The sequence below is a fragment of the Musca autumnalis genome, unplaced genomic scaffold, assembly GCF_047663935.1.
Source record: "Musca autumnalis isolate F117 unplaced genomic scaffold, ASM4766393v1 scaffold_60, whole genome shotgun sequence".
NCBI classification, from domain to species: Eukaryota; Metazoa; Arthropoda; class Insecta; order Diptera; family Muscidae; genus Musca; species Musca autumnalis.
In genome coordinates, this window is record NW_027412200.1 from 358,462 (window position 1) to 382,102 (window position 23,641).

The 23,641-nt window shown below is 35.6% G+C and overlaps 2 pseudogenes; one reads left to right on the top strand and one right to left on the bottom strand.

The window, feature by feature from the left end:
• Positions 1 to 948: 948 nt before the first annotated feature.
• Positions 949 to 2,370, bottom strand: LOC141388146 (NADH-ubiquinone oxidoreductase chain 6-like; annotated as a pseudogene).
• A 279-nt stretch (positions 2,371 to 2,649) lies between these two features.
• LOC141388141 (NADH-ubiquinone oxidoreductase chain 4-like) lies at positions 2,650 to 3,687 on the top strand (annotated as a pseudogene).
• Positions 3,688 to 23,641: the final 19,954 nt, after the last annotated feature.

Below are 23,641 nucleotides of genomic sequence, written 5' to 3' on the forward strand. Positions count from 1 at the left end.
TTAAGTTTTGTGTTTTTAATTGGAGGATATGATATATTAATGTTTTATAAATACCAATTATTTATTTGGTTTTTATTTTTAATATTCCCTATAGCTTTAGTATGGTTTAGAATTTCTTTAGCTGAAACTAATCGAACTCCATTTGATTTTGCTGAAGGGAAATCTGAATTAGTTTCTGGGTTTAATGTTGAATATAGAAGAGGGGGTTTTGCATTAATTTTTTTAGCTGAATATGCGAGAATTTTATTTATAAGTATATTATTTTGTGTAATATTTTTGGGGTGTGATGTATTTTCTTTTATATTTTATTTAAAGTTAACTTTTGTTTCTTTTATATTTATTTGAGTTCGTGGGACTTTACCTCGGTTTCGATATGATAAATTAATATATTTAGTTTGAAAAAGTGTTTTACCTTTTTCGTTAAATTTTTTATTATTTTTTTTAGGGTTTAAATTTTTTTTATTATATTTATTATAATGAATTAAATTTAGTAGTAAAAGTTAATAGAAAATTTAATCTCTATCTTATGTTTTCAAAACATATGATTAATTCAAGCTCATTAACTAGTTTAAAAGATTATCTCATCATTTTGTAATTAAAGGATTAAATAAGAAATAAGAAAAGTATATTACTGTTAAAATTTGTCCAACTAGCACGTATGGTGCTTCTACAGGTCGGGCTCCAATTCATGTTAATAAAATTACTGTAACCACTATAGTTCAAAATAAAATTTTATTAATTGGGTAGAATTGAATTCCTCGGAATTTTCTTAAATGATAAAATGGTATAATTGCTAGAATAGCAATTGATAATACTAAAGCAATTACTCCCCCAAGTTTATTAGGAATAGATCGTAAAATTGCATAAGCGAATAAGAAATATCATTCTGGTTGAATATGAACAGGTGTTACTAAGGGGTTAGCTGGGGTGAAATTATCAGTATCTCCTAATAAATACGGGTTAATTAGTACTAATAAAATTAAAATTATTGTTATAATAATAAATCCTACAATGTCCTTATAAGTAAAATAAGGGTGGAAAGGAACTTTATCAATATTAGAGTTTAACCCAATTGGGTTATTTGAACCTGTTTCATGTAAAAATAATAAATGAATTATTGTTATTGCTAATACAATAAAAGGTAAAATAAAATGGAATGTAAAGAATCGAGTTAATGTTGCGTTATCCACAGCGAATCCTCCTCAGACTCATTGTACTAAATCAATTCCTAAATAAGGGATAGCTGACAATAGATTAGTAATAACAGTAGCTCCTCAAAAAGATATTTGCCCTCATGGAAGAACATATCCTATAAAAGCTGTTCCTATTACTAAAAATAAAATAATTACTCCTATTAATCATGTAGGGGTGTATAAATATGATCCATAATAGATTCCTCGCCCTACATGAAGGTAAATACAAATAAAAAAGAATGACGCACCATTAGCATGTAAAGTTCGTAATAATCAACCATAATTTACATCTCGACAAATATGATTTACTCTATTAAATGCTAAATTAATATCTGCTGTATAATGTATAGCAAGAAATAATCCAGTTCAAATTTGAATAATTAAACATAAGCCTAATAATGACCCGAAATTTCATCAAGATGAGATATTTCTTGGGGCAGGAAGATCTACTAGTGCATTATTTGCAATTCTTAAAATTGGATGCTTAAGTCGTAAAGGTTTGTTCATTAGTTAAATATAGGTCGTAGAGGACCCTTAAATAAATTAGTAATTTTAACTACAGCAATTAGTATAATTAATAAATAATTTATTAGTAAAATTATTAGTAAGTTAGTTGGATAATTATATAATTTATTTAATGATAAAGAATTTTCTATTATATAAAAATTTAAATTTGAAATTGATTGGGTTTCTAAATTAGTATGTTGAAGTAAAATACTTTTATCAATAAAATATAATGAGATGATTATAATTATAAAAATTGAAATTGAAGAGATTAAGAGTTTTGTAGAAAAAGTAAATATTTCATTTGAAGCCAATGAAGTTACATAAATAAATAAAACTAATATTCCTCCTAAGAATACTAAAAATAAAATATATGAAAATCAAAATGTTTTAGTTATTAATCCTGAAAATATTGACACTAAAATAGTTTGGATTAAAAGTGTTAAACCTATTGCTAGTGGGTGTTTAATGTTTATAAAAATAAAGTTAAAAATAAATAGAAGAGTTATTAAAATTCATTGTATAATATCAAGAAATAGTTTAAATAAAATATTAATTTTGGGGATTAATGATAAAGAAATTTCTTTTTTCTTGAAGTTTTAAAAGAATTAATCTTATTTTTGATTTACAAGACCAATGTTTTTGTTAAACTATTAAAACTAATGTTAATCATTTTAAGTTGATGTTTACCTAGAATTTTATTTATTATAGGAGTATTTACTTTTGTTTCTAATCGAAAGCATTTATTGTCTATATTATTAAGATTAGAATATATTGTTTTACGATTATTTCTTTTATTATTTGTATATTTAAATATATATAATTATGAAAATTTTTTTAGAATAATATTTTTAACTTTTAGAGTATGTGAAGGGGCTTAAGGTCTTTCAATTTTAGTTTCAATAATTCGTACACATGGAAATGATTATTTTCAAAGATTTAATATTTTACAATGTTAAAAATTATTTTTATAATTTTATTTTTATTTCCATTATGTTTTATTAAAAATTTGTACTGAATGGTTCAAATATTTTTATTTTAATTTCTTTTGTTTTTATTTTAAACTAGCGGACCCGGCGAACTTCGTCTCGCTATTAAGGAATAAAATTTCATACAAAAACTCAATTTTCGATTTTTCCAATTTTCCGACTTTTCCAGAGAGATTTTCCGAAATTTTCTTCCGTAAAGACCTTCCCCTCGAAAATACGAATATCTGACAAAAAATTTTACAGAAATCGGCCTAGCCGTTCTCATTTTATGAATTACTATACATTTTTTACACCATTTTTATATATATAGATAATATATATTCAAATTATTTTATGTCAATTTCTTACTTATTTGGTTCTGATATAATTTCTTATAGGTTGATTTTATTAAGTTTATGAATTGTTTCTTTAATATTAATGGCTAGAGAGTCTGTCTTTAAGTATAGTAATTGCACTAATTTATTTTTATTTAATATTATTTTATTATTATTAATATTAGTATTAACTTTTAGTAGAATAAGATTATTTATGTTTTATTTATTTTTTGAAAGAAGATTAATTCCTACTTTGTTTTTAATTTTAGGGTGGGGGTATCAACCGGAACGTTTACAGGCTGGTGTTTATTTATTATTTTATACTTTATTAGTGTCGTTACCAATATTAATTGGTATTTTTTACTTATATAAGGTTACAAATACTATGCATTTTTATTTGTTAAATAATTATATATTTAATTATGAGATCTTATATTTTTCATTAGTTATAGCATTTTTAGTAAAAATACCAATATTTTTAGTTCATTTCATGTAGAAGCTCCTGTTTCGGGTTCAATAATTTTAGCTGGAATTATGCTAAAGTTAGGAGGGTATGGTTTATTACGGGTTTTTCCTTTTTTACAACTTTTAGGATTAAAATTTTATTTTATTTGAATTAGAATTAGATTAGTAGGTGGGGTATTAGTGAGATTAACTTGTTTATGCCAAACTGATCTTAAGGCATAATCGGTATCGGTATATCGTGACGGTCATCGGTATATCGTGACCCATAATATCTCCAGACTCGTTTCTTACGTCGTTTGTTAAGCACACTTTGACACACAATCCTTGGATTTTATAAGACGATATAGAATTCCGTTTCGAAGATAGATGCAGAAGCATCCAAGTCTCATGAAATGCAAGGGTCAACTTCGTCAAATCAATCACAAGTCCATATGAGAGCAAATATATCGTGACCCATAATATCTGCAGTCTCGTTTCTTACGTCGTTTGTTAAGCAAACTTTGACACACAATCCGTGCAATTTATATGACGATATTGAATTCCCTTTCGAAGATAGATGCAGAAGCATCCATGTCTCACGAAATACAAGGGTCAGCTTTATCAAGTCAATCACATGTCCATATATGAGCAAAGATATCGTGACCCATAATATCTGCAGTCTCGCTTCTTCCGTCGTTTGTTAAGCAAATTTTGACACACAATCCATGCAATTTATATGACGATATTGAATTCCCTTTCGAAGATAGATGCAGAAGCATCCATGTCTCAAGAAATACAAGGGTCAGCTTTGTCAAATCAATCACATGTCCATATGACAGCAAATATATCGTGACCCATAATATTTGCAGTCTCGCTTCTTACGTCGTTTGTTAAGCAAATTTTGTCACACAATCCATGCAATTTATATGACGATATTGAATTCGCTTTCGAAGATAGATGCAGAAGCATTCATGTCTCAAGAAATACAAGGGTCAGCTTTGTCAAATCAATCACATGTCCATATGAGATCAAATATATCGTGACCCATAATATCTGCGGTCTCGCTTTTTACGTCGTTTGTTAAGCATACTTTGACACACAATCCGTGCAATTTATATGACGATATCGAATTCCCTTTCGAAGATAGATGCAGAAGCATCCATGTCTCAAGAAATACAAGGGTCAGCTTTATCAAATCAATCACATGTCCATATGAGAGCAAACATATCGTGACCCATAATATCTCCAGTCTCGTTTCTTACGTCGTTTGTTAAGCAAACTTTAACACACAATCTATGCAATTTATATGACGATATCGAATTCCCAGCTTTGTCAAATCATTCAAATGTCCATATGAGAGCAAATATATCGTGACCTAATATATCTGCAGTCTCGCTTCTCACGGCGTTTGTTAAGCAAGCTTCGACACACAATCCATGTAATTTATATGACGATATCAAATTCCGTCTCGAAGATAGATGCAGAAGCATTCAAGTCTCATGAAATGCAAGGGTCAACTTCGTCAAATCAATCACATGTCCATATGAAAGCAAATATATCGTGACCCATAATATCTGCAGTCTCGCTTCTTACGTCGTTTGTTAAGTAAACTTTGACACACATTTCATGCAATTTTTATGACGATATCGAATTCAATTTCGAAGATAGATGCAGAAGCATCCATGTCTCAAGAAATACAAGGGTCAGCTTCGTCAAATCAATCACATGTCCATATGAGAGCAAATATATCGTGACCCATAATATCTGCAGTCTCGCTTCTTACGACGTTTGTTAAGCAAACTTTGACACACAATCCATGCAATTTATATGACGATATCGAATTCCGTTTCGAAGATAGATGCAGAAGCATCCAAGTCTCATGAAATGCAAAGGTCAACTTCGTCAAATCAATCACAAGTCCATATGAGAGCAAATATATCGTGACCCATAATATCTCCAGTCTCGTTTCTTACGTCGATTGTTAAGCAAACTTTGACACACAAACCATGCAATTTATAAGACGATATAGAATTCTGTTTCGAAGATAGATGCAGAAGCATCCAAGTCTCATGAAATGCAAGGGTCAACATCGTCAAATCAATCACAAGTCCATATGAGAGCAAATATATCGTGTCCCATAATATCTACAGTCTCGCTTCTTACGTCGTTTGTTAAGCAAACTTTGACACACAATCCGTGCAATTTATAAGACGATAAAGAATTCCGTCTCGAAGATAGATGCAGAAGCATCCAAGTCTCATGAAATGCAAGGGTCAACTTCGTCAAATCAATCACAAGTCCATATGAGAGCAAATATATCGTGACCCGTAATATCTGCAGTCTCGTTTCTTACGTCGTTTGTTAAGCAAACTTTGACACACAATCCGTGCAATTTATGTGACGATATTGAATTCCCTTTTGAAGATAGATGCACAAGCATCCATGTCTCAAGAAATACAAGGGTCAGCTTTGTCAAATCAATCACATGTCCATATGAGAGCAACTATATCGTGACCCATAATATCTGCAATCTCGCTTCTTACGTCGTTTGTTAAGCAAATTTTGACACACAATCCATGCAATTTATATGACGATATTGAATTCCCTTTCGAAGATAGATGCAGAAGCATCCATGTCTCAAGAAATACAAGGGTCAGCTTTGTCTCATCAATCACATGTCCATATGAGAGCAAATATATCGTGACCTATAATATCTGCAGTCTCGCTTCTCACGGCGTTTGTTAAACAAACTTTGACACACAATCCATGTAATTTATATGACAATATCGAATTACGTCTCGAAGATAGATGCAGAAGCATCCAAGTCTCATGAAATGCAAGGGTCAACTTCGTCAAATCAATCACATGTCCATATGAAAGCAAATATATATTGACCCATAATATCTGCAGTCTCGCTTCTTACGTCGTTTGTTAAGTAAACTTTGACACACGTTTTATGCAATTTATATGACGATATCGAATTCCGTTTCGAAGATAGATGCAGAAGCATCCAAGTCTCATGAAATGCAAGGGTCAACTTCGTCAAATCAATCACAAGTCCATATGAGAGCAAATATATCGTGACCCATAATATCTGCAGTCTCGTTTCTTACGTCGTTTGTTAAGCAAACTTTGACACACAATCCGTGCAATTTATATGACGATATTGAATTCCCTTTCGAAGATAGATGCAGAAGCATCCATGTCTCACGAAATACAAGGGTCAGCTTTATCAAATCAATCACATGTCCATATATGAGCAAATATATCGTGACCCATAATATCTACAGTCTCGCTTCTTACGTCGTTTGTTAAGCAAACTTTGACACACAATCCATGCAATTTATAAGACGATATAGAATTCGCTTTCGAAGATAGATGCAGAAGCATTCATGTCTCAAGAAATACAAGGGTCAGCTTTGTCAAATCAATCACATGTCCATATGAGATCAAATATATCGTGACCCATAATATCTGCGGTCTCGCTTTTTACGTCGTTTGTTAAGCATACTTTGACACACAATCCGTGCAATTTATATGACGATATCGAATTCCTTTTCGAAGATAGATGCAGAAGCATCCATGTCTCAAGAAATACAAGGGTCAGCTTTATGAAATCAATCACATGTCCATATGAGAGCAAACATATCGTGACCCATAATAGTTCAAGTCTCGTTTCTTACGTCGTTTGTTAAGCAAACTTTAACACACAATCTATGCAATTTATATGACGATATCGAATTCCCAGCTTTGTCAAATCATTCACATGTCCATATGAGAGCAAATATATCGTGACCTATAATATCTGCAGTCTCGCTTCTCACGGCGTTTGTTAAGCAAACTTTGACACACAATCCATGTAATTTATATGACGATATCAAATTCCGTCTCGAAGATAGATGCAGAAGCATTCAAGTCTCATGAAATGCAAGGGTCAACTTCGTCAAATCAATCACATGTCCATATGAAAGCAAATATATCGTGACCCATAATATCTGCAGTCTCGCCTCTTACGTCGTTTGTTAAGTAAACTTTGACACACGTTTTATGCAATTTATATGACGATATCGAATTCCGTTTCGAAGATAGATGCAGAAGCATCCAAGTCTCATGAAATGCAAGGGTCAACTTCGTCAAATCAATCACAAGTCCATATGAGAGCAAATATATCGTGACCCATAATATCTGCAGTCTCGTTTCTTACGTCGTTTGTTAAGCAAACTTTGACACACAATCCGTGCAATTTATATGACGATATTGAATTCCCTTTCGAAGATAGATGCAGAAACATCCATGTCTCACGAAATACAAGGGTCAGCTTTATCAAATCAATCACATGTCCATATATGAGCAAATATATCGTGACCCATAATATCTACAGTCTCGCTTCTTACGTCGTTTGTTAAGCAAACTTTGACACACAATCCATGCAATTTATAAGACGATATAGAATTCGCTTTCGAAGATAGATGCAGAAGCATTCATGTCTCAAGAAATACAAGGGTCAGCTTTGTCAAATCAATCACATGTCCATATGAGATCAAATATATCGTGACCCATAATATCTGCGGTCTCGCTTTTTACGTCGTTTGTTAAGCATACTTTGACACACAATCCGTGCAATTTATATGACGATATCGAATTCCTTTTCGAAGATAGATGCAGAAGCATCCATGTCTCAAGAAATACAAGGGTCAGCTTTATGAAATCAATCACATGTCCATATGAGAGCAAACATATCGTGACCCATAATAGTTCAAGTCTCGTTTCTTACGTCGTTTGTTAAGCAAACTTTAACACACAATCTATGCAATTTATATGACGATATCGAATTCCCAGCTTTGTCAAATCATTCACATGTCCATATGAGAGCAAATATATCGTGACCTATAATATCTGCAGTCTCGCTTCTCACGGCGTTTGTTAAGCAAACTTTGACACACAATCCATGTAATTTATATGACGATATCAAATTCCGTCTCGAAGATAGATGCAGAAGCATTCAAGTCTCATGAAATGCAAGGGTCAACTTCGTCAAATCAATCACATGTCCATATGAAAGCAAATATATCGTGACCCATAATATCTGCAGTCTCGCCTCTTACGTCGTTTGTTAAGTAAACTTTGACACACATTTCATGCAATTTATATGACGATATCGAATTCCCTTTCGAAGATAGATGCAGAAGCATCCATGTCTCAAGAAATACAAGGGTCAGCTTCGTCAAATCAATCACATGTCCATATGAGAGCAAATATATCGAGACCCATAATATCTGCAGTCTCGCTTCTTACGACGTTTGTTAAGCAAACTTTGACACACAATCCATGCAATTTATATGACGATATCAAATTCCGTCTCGAAGATAGATGCAGAAGCATCCAAGTCTCATGAAATGCATGGGTCAACTTCGTCAAATCAATCACAAGTCCATATGAGAGCAAATATATCGTGACCCATAATATCTCCAGTCTCGTTTCTTACGTCGTTTGTTAAGCAAACTTTGACACACAAACCATGCAATTTATAAGAGGATATAGAATTCTGTTTCGAAGATAGATGCAGAAGCATACAAGTCTCATGAAATGCAAGGGTCAACTTCGTCAAATCAATCACAAGTCCATATGAGAGCAAATATATCGTGTCCCATAATATCTACAGTCTCGCTTCTTACGTCGTTTGTTAAGCAAACTTTGACACACAATCCGTGCAATTTATAAGACGATAAAGAATTCCGTCTCGAAGATAGATGCAGAAGCATCCAAGTCTCATGAAATGCAAGGGTCAACTTCGTCAACTCAAGCACAAGTCCATATGAGAGCAAATATATCGTGACCCGTAATATCTGCAGTCTCGTTTCTTACGTCGTTTGTTAAGCAAACTTTGACACACAATCCGTGCAATTTATGTGACGATATTGAATTCCCTTTCGAAGATAGATGCACAAGCATCCATGTCTCAAGAAATACAAGGGTCAGCTTTGTCAAATCAATCACATGTCCATATGAGAGCAACTATATCGTGACCCATAATATCTGCAATCTCGCTTCTTACGTCGTTTGTTAAGCAAATTTTGACACACAATCCATGCAATTTATATGACGATATTGATTTCCCTTTCGAAGATAGATGCAGAAGCATCCATGTCTCACGAAATACAAGGGTCAGCTTTGTCAAATCAATCACATGTCCATATGAGATCAAATATATTGTGATCCATAATATCTGCGGTCTCGCTTCTTACGTCGTTTGTTAAGCAAACTTTGACACACAATCCCTGCATTTTATATGACGATATAGAATTCCGTTTCGAAGATAGATGCAGAAGCATCCAAGTCTCATGAAATACATGGGTCAGCTTTGTCAAATCAATCACATGTCCATATGAGAGTAAATATATCGTGACCCATACCATCTGCAGTCTCGCTTCTTCCGTCGTTTGTTAAGCAAACTTTGACACTCAATCCATGCAATTTACATGGCGATATCGAATTCCCTTTCGAAGATAGATGCAAAAGCAACCATGTCTCAAGAAATACAAAGGTCAGCTTTGTCAAACCAATCACATGTCCATATGAGAGCAAATATATCGTGACCTATAATATCTGCAGTCTCGCTTCTCACGGCGTTTGTTAAACAAACTTTGACACACAATCCATGTAATTTATATGACAATATCGAATTACGTCTCGAAGATAGATGCAGAAGCATCCAAGTCTCATGAAATGCAAGGGTCAACTTCGTCAAATCAATCACATGTCCATATGAAAGCAAATATATATTGACCCATAATATCTGCAGTCTCGCTTCTTACGTCGTTTGTTAAGTAAACTTTGACACACGTTTTATGCAATTTATATGACGATATCGAATTCCCTTTCGAAGATAGATGCAGAAGCATCCATGTCTCAAGAAATACAAGGGTCAGCTTCGTCAAATCAATCACATGTTCATATGAGAGCAATTATATCGTGACCATTAATATCTGCAGTCTCGCTTCTTACGACGTTTGTTAAGCAAACTTTGACACACAATCCATGCAATTTATATGACGATATCGAATTCCGTTTCGAAGATAGATGCAGAAGCATCCAAGTCTCATGAAACGCAACGGTCAACTTCGTCAAATCAATCACAAGTCCATATGAGAGCAAATATATCGTGACCCATAATATCTCCAGACTCGTTTCTTACGTCGTTTGTTAAGCAAACTTTGACACACAATCCATGCAATTTATAAGACGATATAGAATTCCGTTTCGAAGATAGATGCAGAAGCATCCAAGTCTCATGAAATGCAAGGGTCAACTTCGTCAAATCAATCACAAGTCCATATGAGAGCAAATATATCGTGACCCATAATATCTGCAGTCTCGTTTCTTACGTCGTTTGTTAAGCAAACTTTGACACACAATCCGTGCAATTTATATGACGATATTGAATTCCCTTTCGAAGATAGATGCAGAAGCATTCATGTCTCAAGAAATACAAGGGTCTGCTTTATCAAATCAATCACATGTCCATATATGAGCAAATATATCGTGACCCATAATATCTGCAGTCTCGCTTCTTACGTCGTTTGTTAAGCAAACTTTGACACACAATCCATGCAATTTATAAGACGATATCGAATTCCCTTTCGAAGATAGATGCAGAAGCATCCATGTCTCAAGAAATACAAGGGTCAGCTTTATGAAATCAATCACATGCCCATATGAGAGCAAACATATCGTGACCCATAATATCTCAACTCTCGTTTCTTACGTCGTTTGTTAAGCAAACTTTAACACACAATCTATGCAATTTATATGACGATATCGAATTCCCAGCTTTGTCAAATCATTCACATGTCCATATGAGAGCAAATATATCGTGACCTATAATATCTGCAGTCTCGCTTCTCACGGCGTTTGTTAAGCAAACTTTGACACACAATCCATGTAATTTATATGACGATATCAAATTCCGTCTCGAAGATAGATGCAGAAGCATTCAAGTCTCATGAAATGCAAGGGTCAACTTCGTCAAATCAATCACATGTCCATATGAAAGCAAATATATCGTGACCCATAATATCTGCAGTCTCGCTTCTTACGTCGTTTGTTAAGTAAACTTTGACACACATTTCATGCAATTTATATGACGATATCGGATTCCCTTTCGAAGATAGATGCAGAAGCATCCATGTCTCAAGAAATACAAGGGTCAGCTTCGTCAAATCAATCACATGTCCATATGAGAGCAAATATATCGTGACCCATAATATCTGCAGTCTCGCTTCTTACGACGTTTGTTAAGCAAACTTTGACACACAATCCATGCAATTTATATGACGATATCGAATTCCGTTTCGAAGATAGATGCAGAAGCATCCAAGTCTCATGAAATGCAAGGGTCAAATTCGTCAAATCAATCACAAGTCCATATGAGAGCAAATATATCGTGTCCCATAATATCTACAGTCTCGCTTCTTACGTCGTTTGTTAAGCAAACTTTGACACACAATCCGCGCAATTTATAAGACGATAAAGAATTCCGTGTCGAAGATAGATGCAGAAGCATCCAAGTCTCATGAAATGCAAGGGTCAACTTCGTCAAATCAATCACAAGTCCATATGAGAGCAAATATATCGTGACCCGTAATATCTGCAGTCTCGTTTCTTACGTCGTTTGTTAAGCAAACTTTGACACACAATCCGTGCAATTTATGTGACGATATTAAATTCCCTTTCGAAGATAGATGCACAAGCATCCATGTCTCAAGAAATACAAGGGTCAGCTTTGTCAAATCAATCACATGTCCATATGAGAGCAACTATATCGTGACCCATAATATCTGCAATCTCGCTTCTTACGTCGTTTGTTAATCAAATTTTGACACACAATCCATGCAATTTATATGACGATATTGAATTCCCTTTCGAAGATAGATGCAGAAGCATCCATGTCTCAAGAAATACAAGGGTCAGCTTTGTCTCATCAATCACATGTCCATATGAGAGCAAATATATCGTGACCCATAATATTTGCAGTCTCGCTTCTTACGTCGTTTGTTAAGCAAATTTTGTCACACAATCCATGCAATTTATATGACGATATTGAATTCCCTTTCGAAGATAGATGCAGAAGCATCCATGTCTCACGAAATACAAGGGTCAGCTTTGTCAAATCAATCACATGTCCATATGAGATCAAATATATTGTGATCCATAATATCTGCGGTCTCGCTTCTTACGTCGTTTGTTAAGCAAACTTTAACACACAATCCCTGCATTTTATATGACGATATAGAATTCCGTTTCGAAGATAGATGCAGAAGCATCCAAGTCTCATGAAATACATGGGTCAGCTTTGTCAAATCAATCACATGTCCATATGAGAGTAAATATATCGTGACCCATACCATCTGCAGTCTCGCTTCTTCCGTCGTTTGTTAAGCAAACTTTGACACTCAATCCATGCAATTTACATGGCGATATCGAATTCCCTTTCGAAGATAGATGCAAAAGCAACCATGTCTCAAGAAATACAAAGGTCAGCTTTGTCAAATCAATCACATGTCCATATGAGAGCAAATATATCGTGACCTATAATATCTGCAGTCTCGCTTCTCACGGCGTTTGTTAAACAAACTTTGACACACAATCCATGTAATTTATATGACAATATCGAATTACGTCTCGAAGATAGATGCAGAAGCATCCAAGTCTCATGAAATGCAAGGGTCAACTTCGTCAAATCAATCACATGTCCATATGAAAGCAAATATATATTGACCCATAATATCTGCAGTCTCGCTTCTTACGTCGTTTGTTAAGTAAACTTTGACACACGTTTTATGCAATTTATATGACGATATCGAATTCCCTTTCGAAGATAGATGCAGAAGCATCCATGTCTCAAGAAATACAAGGGTCAGCTTTGTCAAATCAATCACATGTTCATATGAGAGCAATTATATCGTGACCATTAATATCTGCAGTCTCGCTTCTTACGACGTTTGTTAAGCAAACTTTGACACACAATCCATGCAATTTATATGACGATATCGAATTCCGTTTCGAAGATAGATGCAGAAGCATCCAAGTCTCATGAAATGCAACGGTCAACTTCGTCAAATCAATCACAAGTCCATATGAGAGCAAATATATCGTGACCCATAATATCTCCAGACTCGTTTCTTACGTCGTTTGTTAAGCAAACTTTGACACACAATCCATGCAAATTATAAGACGATATAGAATTCCGTTTCGAAGATAGATGCAGAAGCATCCAAGTCTCATGAAATGCAAGGGTCAACTTCGTCAAATCAATCACAAGTCCATATGAGAGCAAATATATGGTGACCCATAATATCTGCAGTCTCGTTTCTTACGTCGTTTGTTAAGCAAACTTTGACACACAATCCGTGCAATTTATATGACGATATTGAATTCCCTTTCGAAGATAGATGCAGAAGCATCCATGTCTCACGAAATACAAGGGTCAGCTTTATCAAATCAATCACATGTCCATATATGAGCAAATATATCGTGACCCATAATATCTGCAGTCTCGCTTCTTACGTCGTTTGTTAAGCAAACTTTGACACACAATCCATGCAATTTATAAGACGATATAGGATTCGCTTTCGAAGATAGATGCAGAAGCATTCATGTCTCAAGAAATACAAGGGTCAGCTTTGTCAAATCAATCACATGTCCATATGAGATCAAATATATCGTGACCCATAATATCTGCGGTCTCGCTTTTTACGTCGTTTGTTAAGCATACTTTGACACACAATCCGTGCAATTTATATGTCGATATCGAATTCCCTTTCGAAGATAGATGCAGAAGCATCCATGTCTCAAGAAATACAAGGGTCAGCTTTATGAAATCAATCACATGTCCATATGAGAGCAAACATATCGTGACCCATAATATCTCAAGTCTCGTTTCTTACGTCGTTTGTTAAGCAAACTTTAACACACAATCTATGCAATTTATATGACGATATCGAATTCCCAGCTTTGTCAAATCATTCACATGTCCATATGAGAGCAAATATATCGTGACCTATAATATCTGCAGTCTCGCTTCTCACGGCGTTTGTTAAGCAAACTTTGACACACAATCCATGTAATTTATATGACGATATCAAATTCCGTCTCGAAGATAGATGCAGAAGCATTCAAGTCTCATGAAATGCAAGGGTCAACTTCGTCAAATCAATCACATGTCCATATGAAAGCAAATATATCGTGACCCATAATATCTGCAGTCTCGCTTCTTACGTCGTTTGTTAAGTAAACTTTGACACACATTTCATGCAATTTATATGACGATATCAAATTCCCTTTCGAAGATAGATGCAGAAGCATCCATGTCTCAAGAAATACAAGGGTCAGCTTCGTTAAATCAATCACATGTCCATATGAGAGCAAATATATCGTGACCCATAATATCTGCAGTCTCGCTTCTTACGTAGTTTGTTAAGCAAACTTTGACACACAAACCATGCAATTTATAAGACGATATCGAATTCCGTTTCGAAGATAGATGCAGAAGCATCCAAGTCTCATGAAATGCAAGGGTCAACTTCGTCAAATCAATCACAAGTCCATATGAGAGCAAATATATCGTGACCCATAATATCTGCAGTCTCGTTTCTTACGTCGTTTGTTAAGCAAACTTTGACACACAATCCGTGCAATTTATGTGACGATATTGAATTCCCTTTCGAAGATAGATGCACAAGCATCCATGTCTCAAGAAATACAAGGGTCAGCTTTGTCAAATCAATCACATGTCCATATGAGAGCAACTATATCGTGACCCATAATATCTGCAATCTCGCTTCTTACGTCGTTTGTTAAGCAAATTTTGTCACACAATCCATGCAATTTATATGACGATATTGAATTCCCTTTCGAAGATAGATGCAGAAGCATCCATGTCTCAAGAAATACAAGGGTCAGCTTTGTCTCATCAATCACATGTCCATATGAGAGCAAATATATCGTGACCCATAATATTTGCAGTCTCGCTTCTTACGTCGTTTGTTAAGCAAATTTTGTCACACAATCCATGCAATTTATATGACGATATTGAATTCCCTTTCGAAGATAGGTGCAGAAGCATCCATGTCTCACGAAATACAAGGGTCAGCTTTGTCAAATCAATCACATATCCATGTGAGATCAAATATATTGTGATCCATAATATCTGCGGTCTCGCTTCTTACGTCGTTTGTTAAGCAAACTTTGACACACAATCCCTGCATTTTATATGACGATATAGAATTCCGTTTGGAAGATAGATGCAGAAGCATCCAAGTCTTATGAAATTCATGGGTCAGCTTTGTCAAATCAATCACATGTCCATATGAGAGTAAATATATCGTGACCCATACCATCTGCAGTCTCGCTTCTTCCGTCGTTTGTTAAGCAAACTTTGACACTCAATCCATGCAATTTACATGGCGACATCTAATTCCCTTTCGAAGATAGATGCAAAAGCAACCATGTCTCAAGAAATACAAAGGTCAGCTTTGTCAAATCAATCACATGTCCATATGAGAGCAAATATATCGTGACCTATAATATCTGCAGTCTCGCTTCTCACGGCGTTTGTTAAACAAACTTTGACACACAATCCATGTAATTTATATGACAATATCGAATTACGTCTCGAAGATAGATGCAGAAGCATCCAAGTCTCATGAAATGCAAGGGTCAACTTCGTCAAATCAATCACATGTCCATATGAAAGCAAATATATATTGACCCATAATATCTGCAGTCTCGCTTCTTACGTCGTTTGTTAAGTAAACTTTGACACACGTTTTATGCAATTTATATGACGATATCGAATTCCCTTTCGAAGATAGATGCAGAAGCATCCATGTCTCAAGAAATACAAGGGTCAGCTTCGTCAAATCAATCACATGTTCATATGAGAGCAATTATATCGTGACCATTAATATCTGCAGTCTCGCTTCTTACGACGTTTGTTAAGCAAACTTTTACAAACAATCCATGCAATTTATATGACGATATCGAATTCCGTTTCGAAGATAGATGCAGAAGCATCCAAGTCTCATGAAATGCAACGGTCAACTTCGTCAAATCAATCACAAGTCCATATGAGAGCAAATATATCGTGACCCATAATATCTCCAGACTCGTTTCTTACGTCGTTTGTTAAGCAAACTTTGACACACAATCCATGCAATTTATAAGACGATATAGAATTCCGTTTCGAAGATAGATGCAGAAGCATCCAAGTCTCATGAAATGCAAGGGTCAACTTCGTCAAATCAATCACAAGTCCATATGAGAGCAAATATATCGTGACCCATAATATCTGCAGTCTCGCTTCTTACGTCGTTTGTTAAGCAAACTTTGACACACAATCCGTGCAATTTATAAGACGATATAGAATTCCGTTTCGAAGATAGATGCAGAAGCATCCAAGTCTCATGAAATGCAAGGGTCAACTTCGTCAAATCAATCACAAGTCCATATGAGAGCAAATATATCGTGACCCATAATATCTGCAGTCTCGTTTCTTACGTCGTTTGTTAAGCAAACTTTGACACACAATCCGTGCAATTTATATGACGATATTGAACTCCCTTTCGAAGATAGATGCAGAAGCATCCATGTCTCACGAAATACAAGGGTCAGCTTTGTCAAATCAATCACATGTCCATATGAGATCAAATATATTGTGACCCATAATATCTGCGGTCTCGCTTCTTACGTCGTTTGTTAGGCAAACTTTGACACACAATCCCTGCATTTTATATGACGATATAGAATTCCGTTTCGAAGATAGATGCAGAAGCATCCAAGTCTCACGAAATACAAAGGTCAGCTTTGTCAAATCAATCACATGTCCATATGAGAGCAAATATATCGTGACCTATAATATCTGCAGTCTCGCTTCTCACGGCGTTTGTTAAGCAAACTTTGACACACAATCCATGTAATTTATATGACAATATCGAATTACGTCTCGAAGATAGATGCAGAAGCATCCAAGTCTCATGAAATGCAAGGGTTAACTTCGTCAAATCAATCACATGTCCATATGAAAGCAAATATATCGTGACCCATAATATCTGCAGTCTCGCTTCTTACGTCGTTTGTTAAGTAAACTTTGACACACATTTTATGCAATTTATATGACGATATCGAATTCCCTTTCGAAGATAGATGCAGAAGCATCCATGTCTCAAGAAATACAAGGGTCAGCTTCGTCAAATCAATCACATGTCCATATGAGAGCATATATATCGTGACCCATAATATCTGCAGTCTCGCTTCTTACGACGTTTGTTAGGCAAACTTTGACACACAATCCATGCAATTTATATGACGATATCGAATTCCGTTTCGAAGATAGATGCAGAAGCATCCAAGTCTCATGAAATGTAACGGTGAACTTCGTCAAATCAATCACAAGTCCATATGAGAGCAAATATATCGTGACCCATAATATCTCCAGACTCGTTTCTTACGTCGTTTGTTAAGCAAACTTTGACACACGTTTTATGCAATTTATATGACGATATCGAATTCCCTTTCGAAGATAGATGCAGAAGCATCCATGTCTCAAGAAATACAAGGGTCAGCTTCGTCTAATCAATCACATGTTCATATGAGAGCAAATATAGCGTGACCCATAATATCTGCAGTCTCGCTTCTTACGACGTTTGTTAAGCAAACTTTGACACACAATCCATGCAATTTATATGACGATATCGAATTCCGTTTCGAAGATAGATGCAGAAGCATCCAAGTCTCATGAAATGCAACGGTCAACTTCGTCAAATCAATCACAAGTCCATATGAGAGCAAATATATCGTGACCCATAATATCTCCAGACTCGTTTCTTACGTCGTTTGTTAAGCAAACTTTGACACACAATCCATGCAATTTATAAGACGATATAGAATTCCGTTTCGAAGATAGATGCAGAAGCATCCAAGTCTCATGAAATGCAAGGGTCAACTTCGTCAAATCAATCACAAGTCCATATGAGAGCAAATATATCGTGACCCATAATATCTGCAGTCTCGCTTCTTACGTCGTTTGTTAAGTAAACTTTGACACACGTTTTATGCAATTTATATGACGATATCGAATTCCCTTTCGAAGATAGATGCAGAAGCATCCATGTCTCACGAAATACAAGGGCCAGCTTTGTCAAATCAATCACATGTCCATATGAGATCAAATATATTGTGACCCATAATATCTGCGGTCTCGCTTCTTACGTCGCTTGTTAAGTAAACTTTGACACACGTTTTATGCAATTTATATGACGATATCGAATTCCCTTTCGAAGATAGATGCAGAAGCATCCAAGTCTCATGAAATGCAACGGTCAACTTCGTCAAATCAATCACAAGTCCATATGAGAGCAAATATATCGTGACCCATAATATCTGCAGTCTCGTTTCTTACGTCGTTTGTTAAGCAAACTTTGACACACAATCCGTGCAATTTATATGACGATATTGAACTCCATTTCGAAGATAGATGCAGAAGCATCCATGTCTCACGAAATACAAGGGTCAGCTTTGTCAAATCAATCACATGTCCATATGAGATCAAATATATTGTGACCCATAATATCTGCGGTCTCGCTTCTTACGTCGCTTGTTAAGCAAACTTTGACACACAATCCCTGCATTTTATATGACGATATAGAATTCCTTTTCGAAGATAGATGCAGAAGCTTCCAAGTCTCATGAAATACATGGGTCAGCTTTGTCAAATCAATCACATGTCCATATGAGAGTAAATATATCGTGACCCATAATATTTGCAGTCTCGCTTCTTACGTCGTTTGTTAAGCAAACTTTGACACTCAATCCATGCAATTTACATGGCGATATCGAATTCCCTTTCGAAGATAGATGCAAAAGCAACCATGTCTCAAGAAATACAAAGGTCAGCTTTGTCAAATCAATCACATGTCCATATGAGAGCAAATATATCGTGACCTATAATATCTGCCGTCTCGCTTCTCACGGCGTTTGTTAAGCAAACTTTGACACAGAATCCATGTAATTTATATGACAATATCGAATTACGTCTCGAAGATAGATGCAGAAGCATCCAAGTGTCATGAAATGCAAGGGTTAACTTCGTCAAATCAATCACATGTCCATATGAAAGCAAATATATCGTGACCCATAATATCTGCAGTCTCGCTTCTTACGTCGTTTGTTAAGTAAACTTTGACACACATTTTATGCAATTTATATGACGATATCGAATTCCCTTTCGAAGATAGATGCAGAAGCATCCATGTCTCAAGATATACAAGGGTCAGCTTCGTCAAATCAATCACATGTCCACATGAGAGCATATATATCGTGACCCATAATATCTGCAGTCTCGCTTCTTACGACGTTTGTTAAGCAAACTTTGACACACAATCCATGCAATTTATATGACGATATCGAATTCCGTTTCGAAGATAGATGCAGAAGCATCCAAGTCTCATGAAATGCAACGGTCAACTTCGTCAAATCAATCACAAGTCCATATGAGAGCAAATATATCGTGACCCATAATATCTCCAGACTCGTTTCTTACGTCGTTTGTTAAGCAAACTTTGACACACAATCCATACAATTTATAAGACGATACAGAATTCCGTTTCGAAGATAGATGCAGAAGCATCCAAGTCTCATGAAATGCAAGGGTCAACTTCGTCAAATCAATCACAAGTCCATATGAGAGCAAATATATCGTGACCCATAATATGTGCAGTCTCGTTTCTTACGTCGTTTGTTAAGCAAACTTTGACACACAATCCGTGCAATTTATATGACGATATTGAATTCCCTTTCGAAGATAGATGCAGAAGCATCCATGTCTCACGAAATACAAGGGTCAGCTTTATCAAGTCAATCACATGTCCATATATGAGCAAAGATATCGTGACCCATAATATCTGCAGTCTCGCTTCTTCCGTCGTTTGTTAAGCAAATTTTGACACACAATCCATGCAATTTATATGACGATATTGAATTCACTTTCGAAGATAGATGCAGAAGCATCCATGTCTCAAGAAATACAAGGGTCAGCTTTGTCAAATCAATCACATGTCCATATGAGAGCAAATATATCGTGACCCATAATATTTGCAGTCTCGCTTCTTACGTCGTTTGTTAAGCAAATTTTGTCACACAATCCATGCAATTTATATGACGATATTGAATTCGCTTTCGAAGATAGATGCAGAAGCATTCATGTCTCAAGAAATACAAGGGTCAGCTTTGTCAAATCAATCACATGTCCATATGAGATCAAATATATCGTGACCCATAATATCTGCGGTCTCGCTTTTTACGTCGTTTGTTAAGCATACTTTGACACACAATCCGTGCAATTTATATGACGATATCGAATTCCCTTTCGAAGATAGATGCAGAAGCATCCATGTCTCAAGAAATACAAGGGTCAGCTTTATCAAATCAATCACATGTCCATATGAGAGCAAACATATCGTGACCCATAATATCTCCAGTCTCGTTTCTTACGTCGTTTGTTAAGCAAACTTTAACACACAATCTATGCAATTTATATGACGATATCGAATTCCCAGCTTTGTCAAATCATTCAAATGTCCATATGAGAGCAAATATATCGTGACCTAATATATCTGCAGTCTCGCTTCTCACGGCGTTTGTTAAGCAAGCTTTGACACACAATCCATGTAATTTATATGACGATATCAAATTCCGTCTCGAAGATAGATGCAGAAGCATTCAAGTCTCATGAAATGCAAGGGTCAACTTCGTCAAATCAATCACATGTCCATATGAAAGCAAATATATCGTGACCCATAATATCTGCAGTCTCGCTTCTTACGTCGTTTGTTAAGTAAACTTTGACACACATTTCATGCAATTTATATGACGATATCGAATTCAATTTCGAAGATAGATGCAGAAGCATCCATGTCTCAAGAAATACAAGGGTCAGCTTCGTCAAATCAATCACATGTCCATATGAGAGCAAATATATCGTGACCCATAATATCTGCAGTCTCGCTTCTTACGACGTTTGTTAAGCAAACTTTGACACACAATCCATGCAATTTATATGACGATATCGAATTCCGTTTCGAAGATAGATGCAGAAGCATCCAAGTCTCATGAAATGCAAAGGTCAACTTCGTCAAATCAATCACAAGTCCATATGAGAGCAAATATATCGTGACCCATAATATCTCCAGTCTCGTTTCTTACGTCGATTGTTAAGCAAACTTTGACACACAAACCATGCAATTTATAAGACGATATAGAATTCTGTTTCGAAGATAGATGCAGAAGCATCCAAGTCTCATGAAATGCAAGGGTCAACTTCGTCAAATCAATCACAAGTCCATATGAGAGCAAATATATCGTGTCCCATAATATCTACAGTCTCGCTTCTTACGTCGTTTGTTAAGCAAACTTTGACACACAATCCGTGCAATTTATAAGACGATAAAGAATTCCGTCTCGAAGATAGATGCAGAAGCATCCAAGTCTCATGAAATGCAAGGGTCAACTTCGTCAAATCAATCACAAGTCCATATGAGAGCAAATATATCGTGACCCGTAATATCTGCAGTCTCGTTTCTTACGTCGTTTGTTAAGCAAACTTTGACACACAATCCGTGCAATTTATGTGACGATATTGAATTCCCTTTCGAAGATAGATGCACAAGCATCCATGTCTCAAGAAATACAAGGGTCAGCTTTGTCAAATCAATCACATGTCCATATGAGAGCAACTATATCGTGACCCATAATATCTGCAATCTCGCTTCTTACGTCGTTTGTTAAGCAAATTTTGACACACAATCCATGCAATTTATATGACGATATTGAATTCCCTTTCGAAGATAGATGCAGAAGCATCCATGTCTCAAGAAATACAAGGGTCAGCTTTGTCTCATCAATCACATGTCCATATGAGAGCAAATATATCGTGACCCATAATATTTGCAGTCTCGCTTCTTACGTCGTTTGTTAAGCAAATTTTGTCACACAATCCATGCAATTTATATGACGATATTGAATTCCCTTTCGAAGATATATGCAGAAGCATCCATGTCTCACGAAATACAAGGGTCAGCTTTGTCAAATCAATCACATGTCCATATGAGATCAAATATATTGTGATCCATAATATCTGCGGTCTCGCTTCTTACGTCGTTTGTTAAGCAAACTTTGACACACAATCCCTGCATTTTATATGACGATATAGAATTCCGTTTCGAAGATAGATGCAGAAGCATCCAAGTCTCATGAAATACATGGGTCAGCTTTGTCAAATCAATCACATGTCCATATCAGAGTAAATATATCGTGACCCATACCATCTGCAGTCTCGCTTCTTCCGTCGTTTGTTAAGCAAACTTTGACACTCAATCCATGCAATTTACATGGCGATATCGAATTCCCTTTCGAAGATAGATGCAAAAGCAACCATGTCTCAAGAAATACAAAGGTCAGCTTTGTCAAATCAATCACATGTCCATATGAGAGCAAATATATCGTGACCTATAATATCTGCAGTCTCGCTTCTCACGGCGTTTGTTAAACAAACTTTGACACACAATCCATGTAATTTATATGACAATATCGAATTACGTCTCGAAGATAGATGCAGAAGCATCCAAGTCTCATGAAATGCAAGGGTCAATTTCGTCAAATCAATCACATGTCCATATGAAAGCAAATATATATTGACCCATAATATCTGCAGTCTCGCTTCTTACGTCGTTTGTTAAGTAAACTTTGACACACGTTTTATGCAATTTATATGACGATATCGAATTCCCTTTCGAAGATAGATGCAGAAGCATCCATGTCTCAAGAAATACAAGGGTCAGCTTCGTCAAATCAATCACATGTTCATATGAGAGCAATTATATCGTGACCATTAATATCTGCAGTCTCGCTTCTTACGACGTTTGTTAAGCAAACTTTGACACACAATTCATGCAATTTATATGACGATATCGAATTCCGTTTCGAAGATAGATGCAGAAGCATCCAAGTCTCATGAAATGCAACGGTCAACTTCGTCAAATCAATCACAAGTCCATATGAAAGCAAATATATCGTGACCCATAATATCTCCAGACTCGTTTCTTACGTCGTTTGTTAAGCAAACTTTGACACACAATCCATGCAA